The sequence below is a fragment of the Rhipicephalus microplus genome, chromosome 1 (genome assembly GCF_043290135.1).
Source record: "Rhipicephalus microplus isolate Deutch F79 chromosome 1, USDA_Rmic, whole genome shotgun sequence".
Lineage (NCBI taxonomy): Eukaryota > Metazoa > Arthropoda > Arachnida > Ixodida > Ixodidae > Rhipicephalus > Rhipicephalus microplus.
Window position 1 is genome coordinate 254,022,785 of NC_134700.1, and position 15,162 is coordinate 254,037,946.

The 15,162-nt window shown below is 43.4% G+C and overlaps 1 protein-coding gene across 7 annotated transcripts in view; it reads left to right on the plus strand.

The window, feature by feature from the left end:
• Positions 1-15,162, plus strand: part of by (focal adhesion protein tensin) — a 279,600-nt gene that overhangs the window by 159,346 nt on the left and 105,092 nt on the right. The window lies entirely within an intron of this gene.

Genomic DNA, 15,162 nt, shown 5'->3' on the forward strand with positions numbered 1-15,162 from the left:
GAATGTGCCAAGGAAACCACCTTGAATACTAATCAATGAAGCCGTAATCACCAGAAGCCTATATTCCTATCTAAAGCGTTTTAATCGTATTCCATTGTTCCTGTATGCATTTTCGCTGGCAACTTACCGCCACGTACAATATTCGAGTATTTCCTCCTTTGTCCCCTGCCGCGCGTGAGATGTATTCGTATTGAACGAGCTTCCCAGAAGGTGCCGGGTATTAATTGTGACTACGAAAATGGGGGTTTGAATTGTTAAATGTAAAATAGGAGTTGCATAAGCGAATCTGTTATTCTTCGCGATCTCATGCTTCCAATTCGCATTGAGTTTCCGCAAGTTCCACTCTGCAGAAGACGAATTTTTTAGCGATTCATTACCATTACCAGCTTTTCGGATATTCATATATTTGCTAAGACGCCGCTTTTGTCACCTCACGTGCGTATGCAGAGGAGTGAAAGGGGTGTTGTATAAAGAGGAGGAAGGGTGTTCTCGGGCCGTTTTTTTATCTTTGCTGCTTACAGTTTCGTGTGTACATTCACTGATTGCAATACTGACGTTTAACCTGCTTAATCAGGCCCCGTTTCCGTTGGGTGAAAAGCGTGTTTTCCTTGATGCGACCTAGAAAATAAAACGCAGCTGTTTGTCCAACATTCTCTCTCCTCGTTGTTCGGGTTTCTGCACGCTGGACCTTCCTTAAAACACTGTTGCAAGTGAAACACTGTGTGTGTCTTTTGATGATAATGATGATGATGATGATGATGTTGATGATGATGATGATGATGATGCCTCCACTATGGCTCTTGCCCACTCAGGGATATTGGCCAAGAATTGAGGATATGAAATTCAAGGCCTTTCGAATGATACCTAATCCTAACAGAAGGAGGATAAGCACACGTAAATACAGAAAGAGTGCAGTATTTTTTTTTGCTATTTCGACCAGACAGAATAATATATATCTCGACTTGAAATTTCAGTAATTTTGAACACGTTTAAAATTGATGATTAGAATTTGCTTAATAATGTTATAATAACAAATATGCAAATTGTAATTTAGAGGTGCATTCGTTTTGTTCCACGAAGATATCTGCAAATGGCATTAAGGGCATTCCTGTGGCTGTAGCCCAGAACCGCAGCACTAAAAAAGAGTATATTCTCAATGGTGAAGGGCAGCCCAAGGTTAGTAAATGTGATAACAAGGTGACGTTTTCTTTATAGACTAACAGCGACATGACAAAAAATAATGGTCTATTGATTCCAGATCTGTACAAAAGCTGTATAGGGGAGATACTCCCATACCAGCCCTGTTTGAATATAGATTCAAAGGAGGCACACGACATCACAGTCTTGTTACCATGACTTCCAGTTGTCTAGTATGACACCAGCCGGATTTCCATCGATATTTCAAATGTTTAAATTCAGTGCATGGTGTGTCTTTTTTTTTCTTCACTCCTTCTTCTTTGCCTCCAAAGAACATTTGAACATTTGAACGATCATGTACCGTGGGGTTGCAAAGAAACGTGAACATGCGGCATCTATACTTCCTTAGCTGTTTAGCATATATTGTCAACCGTTTTTTGTCTCAATGGCAACAAAATGCTGCTGGGGATGTTCATTGTAGAAGGAAGAACCATCTAGCATCTCTTTATTGCCGCCAAGGTCAGAGCGTACTGAAAGCAGCGCACCGCGCTGCTCACGTTTTTGTACGTCGCACGGGCTTCTTCAACCTTACGCCCTTACATTTCGTCTGGAATTCGCGGTGCATTGAAGGGCTGGAGGACGCTTTTGTATTGCGCTTCTTGTTCCTCACTATACCATGTAGGTGAAGGAAACCGCACCACACGCTGCAGTGTTTCCTCTCACTTGGCTTGCGGACGTGCAGTGCTCTTCTCCTTGTTTACCGCTTCAGCACGTGCTGTTTTCCTGCACAGGCATTTGCTGGCGCGTAGACCTCGGATCTGCGGCTTCACAAAGCTTTCTTACTCGGTGGTCACATTGTGTGTCCTGCCATGTTGGCGAGAAAATGACTAAAAGAAGAGAGATAAATGAGTGTGTGTTTTCTTTTTGAAGAAAGGACAGTAGTCGGTCTTCACTATGACGGCGTTTATTAAAACAGCAAAAAGCCCACGAAAAAGAAGAGGCTGCCGCCAGGAGCCCCCGAGAAATCTTCCTTTCGTTTATATCAATCTCCAACATGCTTATTTTGTGCCTCCCGAGTTCTGCTCATTCATCGATGACTCTACGTAGAGGGTCATATTTGCGGAACATTGGGCGAATATGTATTTCCGAGATCTGTGGACGCGCATGGTTGAAAGTAACTGCCCCGTTTTCTGAAGTTTTCGTGCATTCGCAGCTTAGGCATGGGAAACAGCGTCATAATTTCGAGATCGTGGCGTAGCATTTGTTGAATAATTTCACGTTAATGAGCTGAAGTCGGGCACGATAGTTGCGGGATGGAATCAGAACAGGTATATCACGTTTTTTTACTACATCATTAAGAATTAATGCCTGTTTCCGATATACATTCCCCTCAGTACGCGCCAACAATTTACGATGTTCTGTTCCCCATCAGAGCTTAAAGTAAAACGTAGTAAGGGGTAATACATGTAGAATTGATGCATTTCTGAGGACACGTATTCAGGGAACGACGTATTCAGGTTCCAGGGGTGAGAATGAAGAAGCGCGGCTGTTTTGGTCAAACGAAGAGATGAAGAAGACGCTCGGTTTTTCAGCCATTATGGGTGCCTCTTCTGTAATGAGGAAAGAACAATTAGTCACTACTTTCTATCCTGTCGCCAGTTCACGTCAGTGAGGAGAAGATTCATAGCATCACCTCTTCGAAATCTGGGTCTTGAAGTAGCTGAATCAGTTGTTCTTACTTTTGGCGCCTCTGCTCTATCGGCTTCAGGCACACGGATGTTTTCTACGCCATGAGGAATTTATCAATCAGTCTAAAAGAATGTCTAGCTTAATTCTCCATTCTTTAAATATTTCAATACTAATATACTGTACTTAAGTTTGTTATATAAGCTATTTCTAGCTTATACGAGTAATATAGCGAAGAAAATACTGAAAAAATTCACCGAATACTTGGCCGAACCCCTACATTGGTATGAGTTATGAGAGGAGAATAAGAAAAACAAGAAGGAGAAGACTAAAGCTTGCTTTTACTGTCAAGAGCCAGAAAACATAGATAATTTTTTTACTTATTTGCAGACGTTTCACAAGTCACAGAAACATTTTGAAACTATATTCAGAAAATTAAACATTACCCTTAATTCTGAAAATATCCTTTCTTTTGGGGGGGGGGGGGGGGGAGGGCTTTTTTTCTGGGCCACAGCAACAGGAGCGTCTGCGTAGCAGTTTATGAATTTCTCAGAAACACAACAAGGTTTGTTGTTAAGTTTTTTTTAACTAATAAAATCCTCGTGCTTTGGAATTACCATTCGTTCAATAATTTAAAATATTTATTTACGACTTTATTCGTAAGCCACATTAAAATTAACCGCTGTTATATTTAAAATGACTGAATAATTATTCTTTCTTCATCAAAATTCGAAATTCGTTTTTCCCCCATTACAATAACCGCCGGTTTAAGTGCCAATCCCCCGTAGTGAAACGAGCCAAAGCATACAGAAGCAAGCAAGCAAGCAAGCAAGCTTGCTTGTGCTGGTCTGCATTGTCGTCGGTCCTACGCCGTTTACGATACAGAAGCCAGAAAGCTGCTGCTGTGATTTCTGGAGGTTAGCGGACTAATCAATTCACTGTGCACAGAACTGTTACTACGTCGTGTGCACATCGACGGCGGACTTCCTATTTTTTTATAACTCTCCTCCCTTTTCCTTTTCCATATTACAGTGAAGCCCACCGCACTCAGTCCTGGTTTACTTCTCTGCCTTTGATGTATTTCTTCCTCCTTATACCCGCACTGTCTCTCTCTCTCTCTGCCACAACTTTAATCTATGTCACCTGTGATTGTCAACACTAAAGAGACACTACAGTAAAAACAGATTCTTTTCGTATCAGCGATTTGCTATATCACGATAACAAAACGCACGAATAGAAACTGTGCCAGGGGATGCACCTGCAAGTTCCCGCGTCAGCCGCCGTGACGTCACATATTTTCACGGCTTCTGCAAGGGCCTACGTAGCTTCTAATCGGTAAAATTGAAGTAAGATGTCCTCTGGTGGAACCAGAGACTCACCATACTAAGTTTCTGGAAATTCCATTGAGCCGATGGTGCGAGGAGTACGAAAAAGCATTTTGAAATGCGGGACGTCATCATCGCATATTTCGGCGGGAACTTGAGAAGACATTTTTTTAATAGCGAAGGGATACCTTTGACGTAGATTTTTTTCATCTAATAATAAACACATGCTGTAGAAATTGACGACATCATAGCCTTTAGCGCATCGCTTATCAGTCTAAACTAGTTTTTTGTTTCACATTTGTGCCCTTTTGATGTTGAAGAAATAAGCTTTATTAATGCAGTAACGGTTTTTATGGGTTACTATGGCTTCGCAATCAAGGTCGTGGCTTCATTTGACTCATTTAATGTGGTATGATCGCGGATTGCGAGCCATTTATGTAAAGTTCGATCCGGGTTGAGGCTGCTAGGCGGAACGTGCATTCAAACATCCCGCCATCTGGCGGCCTCCGAGATTGCTCCGGTGCGTTTGTGCAATCCTTAAGGCGCCTCCCATTGCGCTTGATATTTGAGCGAACTCCGGCAGATGGCGACGCATCCCTGCGGAGCGGCCTCCAGTGAGAGGAGGTGGCCGAGGGCGGCGCTAAGTGAGGAGGTTGCCGCGTTTTTTGCATCCTCTCCACATACGTATACAGCGGGGTGTGCTTCTCTGCAAGTTCCAGACGCGGATCGTGTTCGAGATGGTGTTCTCCTTTGCGTGCAGCGTTGGAATTTGACTTTGTGTCCGCGTTCCGGATGTGGCTTGGCGGTTACTTTAAGCGCACCTGTTTCCAATAAATAAGTAGAAGTGTGTCACGTATCTGCTCACAATATTGGCGTTGTACTTGTTTAACGATGAGTGAAGTCAGTCCTTGTCATATATACTCGCAATAATGAAGCACAAATTGCTTTAATCTTGATTCGCGCGGAAATATTAAGGCATGATATTTGTCGTGATTTTCATAACAGCCCTCGCCGCAGGGAGATGACAATATGCATTACCTTTCCTTTGCTCATTCTAGGCTTATTTCACAAGTGTGCGCGGGTATTTCTGGATATCAAGCTCGGGAATTTCGTCGGCACGACTGAACAAAGTGTACGAAAAAGATTTTTAAAAAAAGATGCAAGAAAACAGGCAAACATGTTCGCACTTAGGAAAAGCCCGCTTGACGAGAGGAGAAAGCGAATATGGTTAGTTTGGGTCAAGAACAAGAAGAGATCGCACCGGGCTTGTAATAAACGCATCCCATCGTACAAGGAAACAGCACAATAAGATAGCAGATGTTTGAATGGAAGTGTTTGGTTACATTTGGCGTGCCCGAGTTTCGGGCGTGGATGATGCGAGTGAACTAGCCGCTGTGATGTGCGTACCTACGTTTATTTATTTATCTTGTTTATTTTAACGTTGTCCTTTACACGTCCAGACTATTTTCCTGCACTCTATCGCAGATATATAGAATAGTTGAGCCACTGTTTAGTTCAAAATTTTCCCAGCAATCTATAGGTAATAAAACAAATGTTTTTGTTCTGCCTTTGCGGATTGATCAGTCGCCAATATGAATATCTGTTTTATTATAAGAGTTTGCTCCCGTTATCCTTTCTCATAGGCAACGAAACAAAAAAACAAGATAACTTACATATGCATTTTATGTTAGTTGGAGCCTTTTTTTTAATGTAATGAATTGGATATCATGCTTCGCATTGCGGTTATACGTCACATGACTTCGCGTGATTAAACGTAACAAATTTTGACGACGACAGTCAGTAGTCTGCTGGTGCTGCCTGCTTAAGTGGCTCTGTCTGTACTTATAGGTTTTTTTGTTTAATTTACGGCTCATAACTGCGTGGGAGTGCCTATTCTCCGCTCATAATTATCGCCGTATATATACTGTTGCAATTTACAACCAACTGAGATTTCAGAAACAACACAAGCAATTTCGCAGTGACGTTATTCAGCGCAGTCAAGCCACGGTGACATAATTCTTCTTTACACGTCCGTCTGCGAGGCTTGGGTTCGTGGAATTCGCAAACTCTAACGACACGCACGCAAACGAATGACAGCTTTGACCGTCTCCTCTATATATTTTCAGTGTCGTATTGCGTGCGCATCTCCCAAGCGTGGCTCTTGCAAAACACAGGAAACTAGCCACATTAGGCGCGTTTGCCGTCGGCACTATTTTTTTACATCCGTTAGTTAACTGCTTAACCGCAGCGGCACGCACGCAGAAGCAGCAGCAAGGCGGCCGAGTCTAGTTTACGTCAGCAGTAGACATAACATGCCCCGCACAGGATGAACCAAGCGTCAGCGGAAAACCTCACTTTTATACCTCTCTTATACTTTTATTTCCGTGCACACTCTGGCTCGTCTGGTCCGTTTCAGAGTAGATGCGCGCGTTTCGGTTTACCCATTTATGGAATCGGGGCCTATTTGAAGCGCGGACGAGATGATGGCCTGAATCGCAAAGGAGCGTTGTACATGCTCACCAGAAGCTTTGAAAAGTGGGTTGCTCTGTATACGCTATGAGGAACAGTAGCATGTAAAGCAATGATTATCTATCTATCTATCTATCTATCTATCTATCTATCTATCTATCTATCTATCTATCTATCTATCTATCTATCTATCTATCTATCTATCTATCTATCTATCTATCTATCTATCTATCTATCTATCTATCTATCTATCTATCTATCTATCTATCTATCTATCTATCTATCTATCTATCTATCTATCTATCTATCTATCTATCTATCTATCTATCTATCTATCTATCTATCTATCTATCTATCTATCTATCTATCTATCTATCTATCTATCTATCTATCTATCTATCTATCTATCTATCTATCTATCTATCTATCTATCTATCTATCTATCTATCTATCTATCTATCTATCTATCTATCTATCTATCTATCTATCTATCTCCCGTTTCTCTCCTTCTTTCTTCCTTTCTTTGGTGTAGTACAGAACCAACTTTCCTATTCTAGTAGTATTGGTACAGAACCGCATACTAAAGAAATCTCCGCCGCGGTGGATCAGGGGTTCCGGTTCTCGGCTGCTCACCGGAAAGTCACGGGTTCGATCCCAGCTACGGCGGCCACATTTCGATGCAGGCGAAAGGCCAGAAATTCGTGTAACTGCGCAATGTCTGTGCTTGTCAGGTGGTCGAAGTTTCCGGATCCATCCGCTATGGTGTCTCTCATAATCATATCGTAAAACACCGTATTATAATCATAATCATATCGTAAAACACCGTAGCGCGTAAAACACCGTATTATTATTATTATTTTTATAGAGAAGCCTCCGAACACTGAAATGGGTCGAACTCTCAAGTGCTTTCTAGTGGGTCTACCCAAAAAGGACGCCGCTCATGCTGGGAGACCATTTTGGGTAGACCCACTAGAAAGCACATGAGAGACCGACCCATTTCCCATTTCGGAGGCTTCTGTACAATTATTATTATTATTATTATTATTATTATTATTATTATTATTATTATTATTATTATTATTATTATTATTTATTCATTCAATACTGCAGAATTTAGTGCCAAGCAGGGTGGTAATACATATACAAATAAAATAATTGCGAATAGAAACAATAAAGAGCGAAGAAGGTTGCTTGGTAGGTTAGTTCATTCATCACATGTATTAGTAAGACAGTTCCATTCACACATGGTTCTTGGAAAGTACGAATACTTCAGTAGGTCTGTGCGAGCAAAATATGGGATCAAGGCCTTTGGGTGGTGGTGGTGGGTGGGCCGGCTACTAAGGGGTGTCAAATACGGTGATGCGTCTAGAGCTATTGTTTTGTTCAAAAGTTGATCAAGGAATTCTAATCTAGCTTTTTGTCTTCGCATCTGCAGTAAGGGAATGTTGTTGGCTAGCATTAAATCTGAAGGTGAGTACTTGGAGTACTTATTGAATATAAATCTAACAGCCTTTCTTTGAATACGCTCAAGAGTGTGTATATTACGTTTTGTATAAGGGTCCCATATTATGCTCGCGTACTCTAGTTTTGGCCGCACAAGGGCTGTGTAACAAAGTAGTTTGACATTTGTGGGAGCACTTTGAAGTTTATGTTTAAGAAGGCATAGTTTATTATTATTATTATTATTATTATTATTATTATTATTATTATTATTATTATTATTATCGTCGTCATTGTTGTTGTTGTTGTTGTTGTTGTTGTTGTTGTTGTTGTTGTTAATAAAGTGTGGTAAATGGGTGAGATGACAAAAAAAAAAAAAGATCGGCGAACTAAACTGTTCTACGTGTAGTATCAGGTGGCACACTGTAACGCAAGCTTTCGGTAAACAGCAGAAAGCAAGTTAGTGCAAAATCCCGCACCACTGTACAGCAGCCGGCTAAAGTAAGAAAAGTCGCATAGAGGCGTTCGTACATGCTTAACAGCGTCCGCACTGACTCGAGTGAATGCATCTGCTCCGCACATCATAATAGCTTCGGCTGGCATCAAATACGCGTGCGAGGACGGCTCCTTGAAAGCACGTCTTTGACGGCGCTCGTCGCGTCATTTCGTTGGGGCCGCTTTCAAATCCCGTGCACGCATCCTGTATAGTGCATGCATCGTTCGGAGAATGCGTGATCCAACGCAGCTGGGGCCCCGCGGTTGTTTCTCGCTTCGTTTCTTAGTCGAGTCTTCTTTCGCTGCCTGTGCACATGAGCGTGCAAACGACAAGACAGCTAGCCGTTCGAGTTCGAATGCCGCTTACCCCGACTGCGCCGCGTAAAATCTTTCGAAACGGTTGTCAACAGCTGTGACTGCTGGGTGGTCCCGGCGGCAAACGAAGCCGAGCGCCATCGTTCTTGAGAATTGACTTGACGTCCGTTTTGTACTCGTGTTATTGGGTATTTCGATTACGTGAAAATTGGCGTGCCGAAAGCCGAGAAGAGCTCGTGACCAAAAGGAAACGTTCATTGAAATAAAGGGAGACAGGAGAAGGGTGGGCGGGGTTGTATTGTAATCTCGAAGCAGATATCGCTCCTGAAGTATATAGTCGGCCATATTATTTCCCAAAATTAACTATAGGGAGCTCCGGCGCTACGATTGTCCAGCCGCCATGGGTATGATGGGTATGTACTCGAATTTGCCTAGTCTTCGTGCTTACGGGCTTCGAGCGTACTTGTAGCTTTGTTCATTGCGATGTTTTGGTTTTGTTTGCAATATGAAAAAAAAAAAACGGGCCGTTGTGAACTTCGCGATTCTATTTGAATCTTTCAGGCTGAAGAGGTCAAAGTGGTGAAGCGTAACTTAACCTTTGCTGAACAAACGGCATTTCCGGACATTTTATTAAACGATGTGAACAAAACAGAAGAAAATTTCATTTCGGTTGCGATTTTTTTTTTTTGACAACAAGCAGCGAAAAGCGTTAACAAGTAGAAGTTCTGAGTCGTTATTCATTGAATAGATACCAGTGCAGTCGGGTTGCTTTCCTTCCCTGAGATCAGACAAAAACAAAAAAAGAAGAAACAAGTATGTTCACTAAGAATGACGTGCACAGTTTTCCAGATGAATGAATGAATGATTGAACTTTCTTTAACGTCCGGCATTTTTCACCGGCCGAAAACTGCGGACTCTAAATAAAGTGCGTTCATTGATTAATAAATAATTAAATAATTTATTTATTCACCTGGAAAACTGCAAAAACATTTAAAAACATGAGATAATTCCGGCACTGTGAGCAGCTATTTAACAGCTCGAATATGTTGCGCGTGTACGTCTTGCTTATACATGGTTGCAATTTCGAAAGTTCTTCTGGCGTTGTGTTGTTATTTCATACCCATCGTCTTCTAAACATCCCTATCAATCACACTTTCCCAAACGCTTCAAGTGCATTATGTTTACAAATTTTTGTATTTTAGCACAATATCTTATTGAGTAATAAACTTTGGGAATCAGAACGTGGTCTCAACTTGCAAAGATGAAGCTTAGGGAAATCTTTGTACTATCCATCATCTTCATGCAACCTATTGCAGTTCCTGTCTAGCTATATAACCAGCCTCAGTTATGTCCAGTCATATCTATATGAAAGTTTGCGGTCCTTCTTGGTTAACATCAGTACTCTTAAGCAGCACTGCACAGCCTAAGCGAGAAAGGGGATAGTTTCGTAGCAGAGCTTTTGGCAGAATTTTTTCAAAGACGATGGTCTTTCTTGGGAACCTTCGACGGAAAAAATTTGGTGTCTGTCTGTACATTTGACTGTCTGTTTTAACGATACCTCAAACGGCACCAAGCGGCCAACCCCATCCGCAGCGCCCACCTATACTGCTCAAGGTTTAGCGTTCATAGTTGTGCGATTGTCAATTAAAAAAAGCAAATATTGCGCATATCTGAGGCGCCATAACAACACGTCTATGTTTTTTATGTCTGCCTTTATACTAGAAGAAGCACACACAAATAACTCTAAGGACTGTAGCGTTTATCGCGCTGCGCTGACAGTGCAACGCGATGCCCCAGAAGGTGTTTCCAACGCTTTGCTACGACGTTACGGCGGTGGCACCTGCCCGTCGCGTTGCATTCTACCTCTTATCACCTCCGAGAGTGGCGCGCATCTTTCTCCGCGGTTGCGCACGCCTTCGTTTTCGAAGATAACTTCCAGATGGCGCTCGTGTCTGTCTAACGTAGCTAGATGCGCTTGTTCACCTCCGCTACACGCTCGAGGCACTCCAACGCAGCGCCTTCAGAATACCATTCACCGAGTTTCTTGCGCAGAACATCAAATAAACGTTTTGTTCACTCTCTCAAGACGCAAGACTATCGTCTTTCGACGACATTTACAGTGTAACGTGTAGATTCGGGCCAATTTTTTGGAGAAGGGTTAGGGGTGGTGCACCTTGTATTCGGGGTGTGGGGAGGGCAGCTCCTTGAAAGGGTCATTTTTCGCTCTGTATATGCCGGCACGGGGCCGGCCTGCCACCCCCTGACTACACCACTGTTTCGTGGGTTCCTTGAACCCCACAGAATGTTTCGGTGTACACTACAGGTCACTGGGGAGGCGCTGTGCCCCCAAAGCGCCTCGTTAAATTACGCCGAGGAGAGAAATACGAAGCCAGTTCCGTATAACACGTATACCTTCTACGTACAGACTCTTTCCGCCACGCCTTGTTGCCAGAGCTTACGTCCGTAACTCACGTCTGGGCGCCCGACGTGGGCATAAATTTCGGGATATCTTTTCTCTCTGTGGCATGGCGTCGTACGTAGATTCTTGAGACAACGGAGGCGCGCACTTTCCGGTGGTCTTGTAGAATGTCTGCATTGTAAAGTCTTGCACATACTTGGCTGGTTTAGATCTTGCGTTCGCTAAATATAACTTCTTGTTAATGCCCTAATGGTCCATCCATGGTTATGTACTGGCGCGAGTTGTAAATCTCGCGAAATAATGAAAGAGGAAGGCAAAGGCTAAAATATTTTGACCTACGTTGCTTGAATACGAAGAGTCACGAGAACTCCACAGCCCTACAAAAGAGCAAGCGTATCTATCATGAGGGAGGTCAACATCACGTAGGTTCGTAAAAAAAAACAATGCAGAGAATAGGAACCCAACTGTTTTCCGGAAGCATGCTATTTTATTCGGTGTGATCTGTATTTTTGACATTACCATTTCACTGAGTATCGTTATAAGCGTTTTCTTGGCTTCACTTCCGATTGCGTGACATTATTTTGCTTAGTACAGGCCGCTGGTACCTACAAACCGAAAGCTTCGCTTCGCTTAGAAGCAACAGCATTTTTCTTCACCTTCCTGCAGTCCAGTTAGTCTACGCGTCATCCAGTATGACATCCATACGGCAAATGAGATGGTGGATGACTCCATGGCACGAACTCTGTGCGGCTCGTTCCTTCCAGCCACCCTGGAACACCTCAGCAGGGCGTACAGTTGCGTTCAATATGACTAGGAACATGGTTGCCATGGTTGAAGGACCCCCAAGCCTACACAGCAGAAAAACGTGAAATTGCTTTTGGAAACATGAAAGGCCGAAACGCTGTTTAGGTCACTGATTGTTTTCTAAATCGGCTCCACTGTGCAGTGTCTGCGCGGTCTTGATCACGGGCAGCAGCTCATATTGGGCGCAACTGTGCATTCGGCAAAGCCATCCAAGCATGCTGTGAACGCCTGTGACGCTAGCACTGTAGAGGTGCCTCGAAGCTTTGCGGTGCAAACACCTCCGAGGAAGGGTGTCACGACTTCACCAGTGGCAGGCGTTTCACTCGCGTACTGTCGGTCTGGTGCATGGACAACACATTTCGTGGCAGCGTTGAAGTGACCGTGCAAAGGCAGTTCTCAGCGGCGAGACCGGCGCCCTCTCGGTGCAGCGTCAGTGGTGGCAAGCTCGTTCCCTCGCAGCCGGCGAGACAAAAGAAGGTGCGGGCCCTAAGGACGGCACAAAAGGGCTGCTGCCCAACAAACCGAAACGCGTGCCTCGGTCGCGTAGCCTGCGGAGGGAGGCCGGCGACGCCTTTTCCGACGCAGCCCTTGCTCTCCGTCGGCGGTGACAGATTTACGACGTTCGTGTTCCCGCATGGCGTCTGTCGCAGCCGGATTCAGCTGCCACGCGTCGCGTCTGTTGCCGAGGCTGCTGCTAGGGGGATTCCTTCGCCGCCATTATGCATCCTTCGGCACTACTTCCGGGCCGCGAGTTCGAACTTGCAGGTCTCCATGGGCATTGATCGAAGAAACGGTCTTACCTTCATCGTGCAGCTATACCGCGGCAATTTAGTGGTCCCTCTGATTTGACAATGCGCGACGAAGACACAACGCAGTGAAGTTGAAGTTGAGTCCGTGAATGAAGTACAAAATTTATTTCTCCGTCCATATCGCAGAAAATCTGCTCGCATAGATTAGATAGATAGATAGATAGATAGATAGATAGATAGATAGATAGATAGACAGATAGATAGATAGATAGACAGATAGATAGATAGATAGATAGATAGATAGATAGATAGATAGATAGATAGATAGATAGATAGATGTAAAGCAGTGATTCATTCATCCATTCAGACTGTAGTCAAGACAATTTACATTTGTCTTAGGAGACGCAGCAAAAGGCCCGACAGGCGCCTGGCTAGGCTACGTCATCCAGACAGAAGTTGCGACAGTGCGTTGTGTCATTCGCAATTTACATAACTGCAATAGTACTTATATGGTACAATAGTAAAACAATAAGAAAAACTAATCTTTTAGCTTTGAGAGGAAATTAGGCAGGAAAACGAAAAGCAACAAGACAGTTGTAAAAAATGTGGCAGTAGATTTTAAAGAAAATTCTACGATATACATTGCACAGCGTTTAACAACAGCTCAATACATAAAAGAAGACAGCACCCTAAAGCTAAGAAAATACTTCTTTTACTTGCTTTTTTAATTGTGGCGGGGAGATTCTATTTTACAGTAGAATGACTGGATTACAATTATTAATAATTGATCTAGTATAACATCCCAAAACCACGATATGAAATGAGGGACGTCTTGTGGTGTAGGACTTCGAGATTTTCGATAACATGGGTTTTTTTAGGCTGCTCATTAATCTACGCGCTGGGACCTCAAGAATTCTCGCCTTCATCAAAAAAGTGTCCATTGCGGCCGGGATTCGGTCCCGCGAACTTTGTGTCAGCGGTCGAGTATCATGGCTACTAGACCGCCGTGATGGGTGACTGCTTTATAATTGTCAAATTAATTAATCAATTAGTTGATAGTACGAATTGTTGAAATTTAAAACAGTGAATATCTTGTCTCATTCTTATACAGGGCACCCTTCAAAGAATAAGGATCATTTTGTAATGTTGTGTGAGGGTGTAGTGACTAAGTTACGGCCTATATGGTGGTTTTCGCGTCATGCTGGTTTGGTTAGATTGGTTCGTTAGACGACAGAGGGCGTTGAGAAACACGCTAGCTTCAAGGTAAGGAAAACTCGAACACCGAGAGAAGAATAGAGAGATTCCCAACGCCTATGTCGATGCTCATCACGCCCTCGCGTTGAAGATGGTATACTATTCGAGGAATGCGGAAGAGCTCGGTTCGGCTCTCGTCATGCGCATTCGTAGAAGCCGTGGCGAGGCGTGCAGCGAGCCTGAGGTATCTCTGCAATGGCAACCGCCGATGGAACGGGGGCGTAAGGCGTGCATATTTAAAGCACCCTCGGCTTGTTGAAATGCGCCGCCTGCGTTTGGGAAGGTGACGGAGGCGTTCGTTCCGTGCCAGTGGGCGCATATACACGTACGCACCCTTTTGTCTCCTCGACGCCTCGCACTCCTTTTGATCGTTTAAAGTGTATCTTCACTCCAAATGCCTTTTTTGTTCGTTCATGGACGAATTGTGAAGGCTATACGAATGTCCGGTAACTACATAGTTCGTCAATTCGTGATGCACAAAGCAACAGTTAAGTATTGCGAAGCCCTCTACTAAGGCGTCCCTCACAATCATATGTTTGTTTTGGACGCAGAACCATTGCAATTATTTTATTATTAACACTTAGATACCCTAACTCTATTTAGGCTGATCGGTGATGCCGATGAAGATATTTACATTGTTCCAACTTATAGTGAGCCATGTTATTGTCAACTATCAGTAGTTAGTCGTCATAGCAGAGAGAGAGAGAGAGAGAGAGAGAGAGAGAGAGAGAGAGAGAGCGGAAGCGGCAAGAAAATAGAGAAGGAAAAAAATTAAGGGATCTTTGCCCCAGTGGTGCCAAGCCTAAAGGCAGTGTGGAGCTGGGCAGCCTTCTTCTCTTCGGCTTTATCTTTCTTTCCTCCTCGATTTTGTCTTGCTCTTCCCCCCACTTTTTGTGTATTTCTATTTATTTCTATTAATTTATTTCTATTTTTCTTTCCTCTTTCTTACTTTCTGTCTTTCTATTTCTCGCTCGTTTCCTCTTTCAAATTTTATTTGTTGCTTACGTGGTTTGTGTTGTCGTGTTTCCCTAGCCATAATAGTAATGTCCACAATTAACATTATCATCAA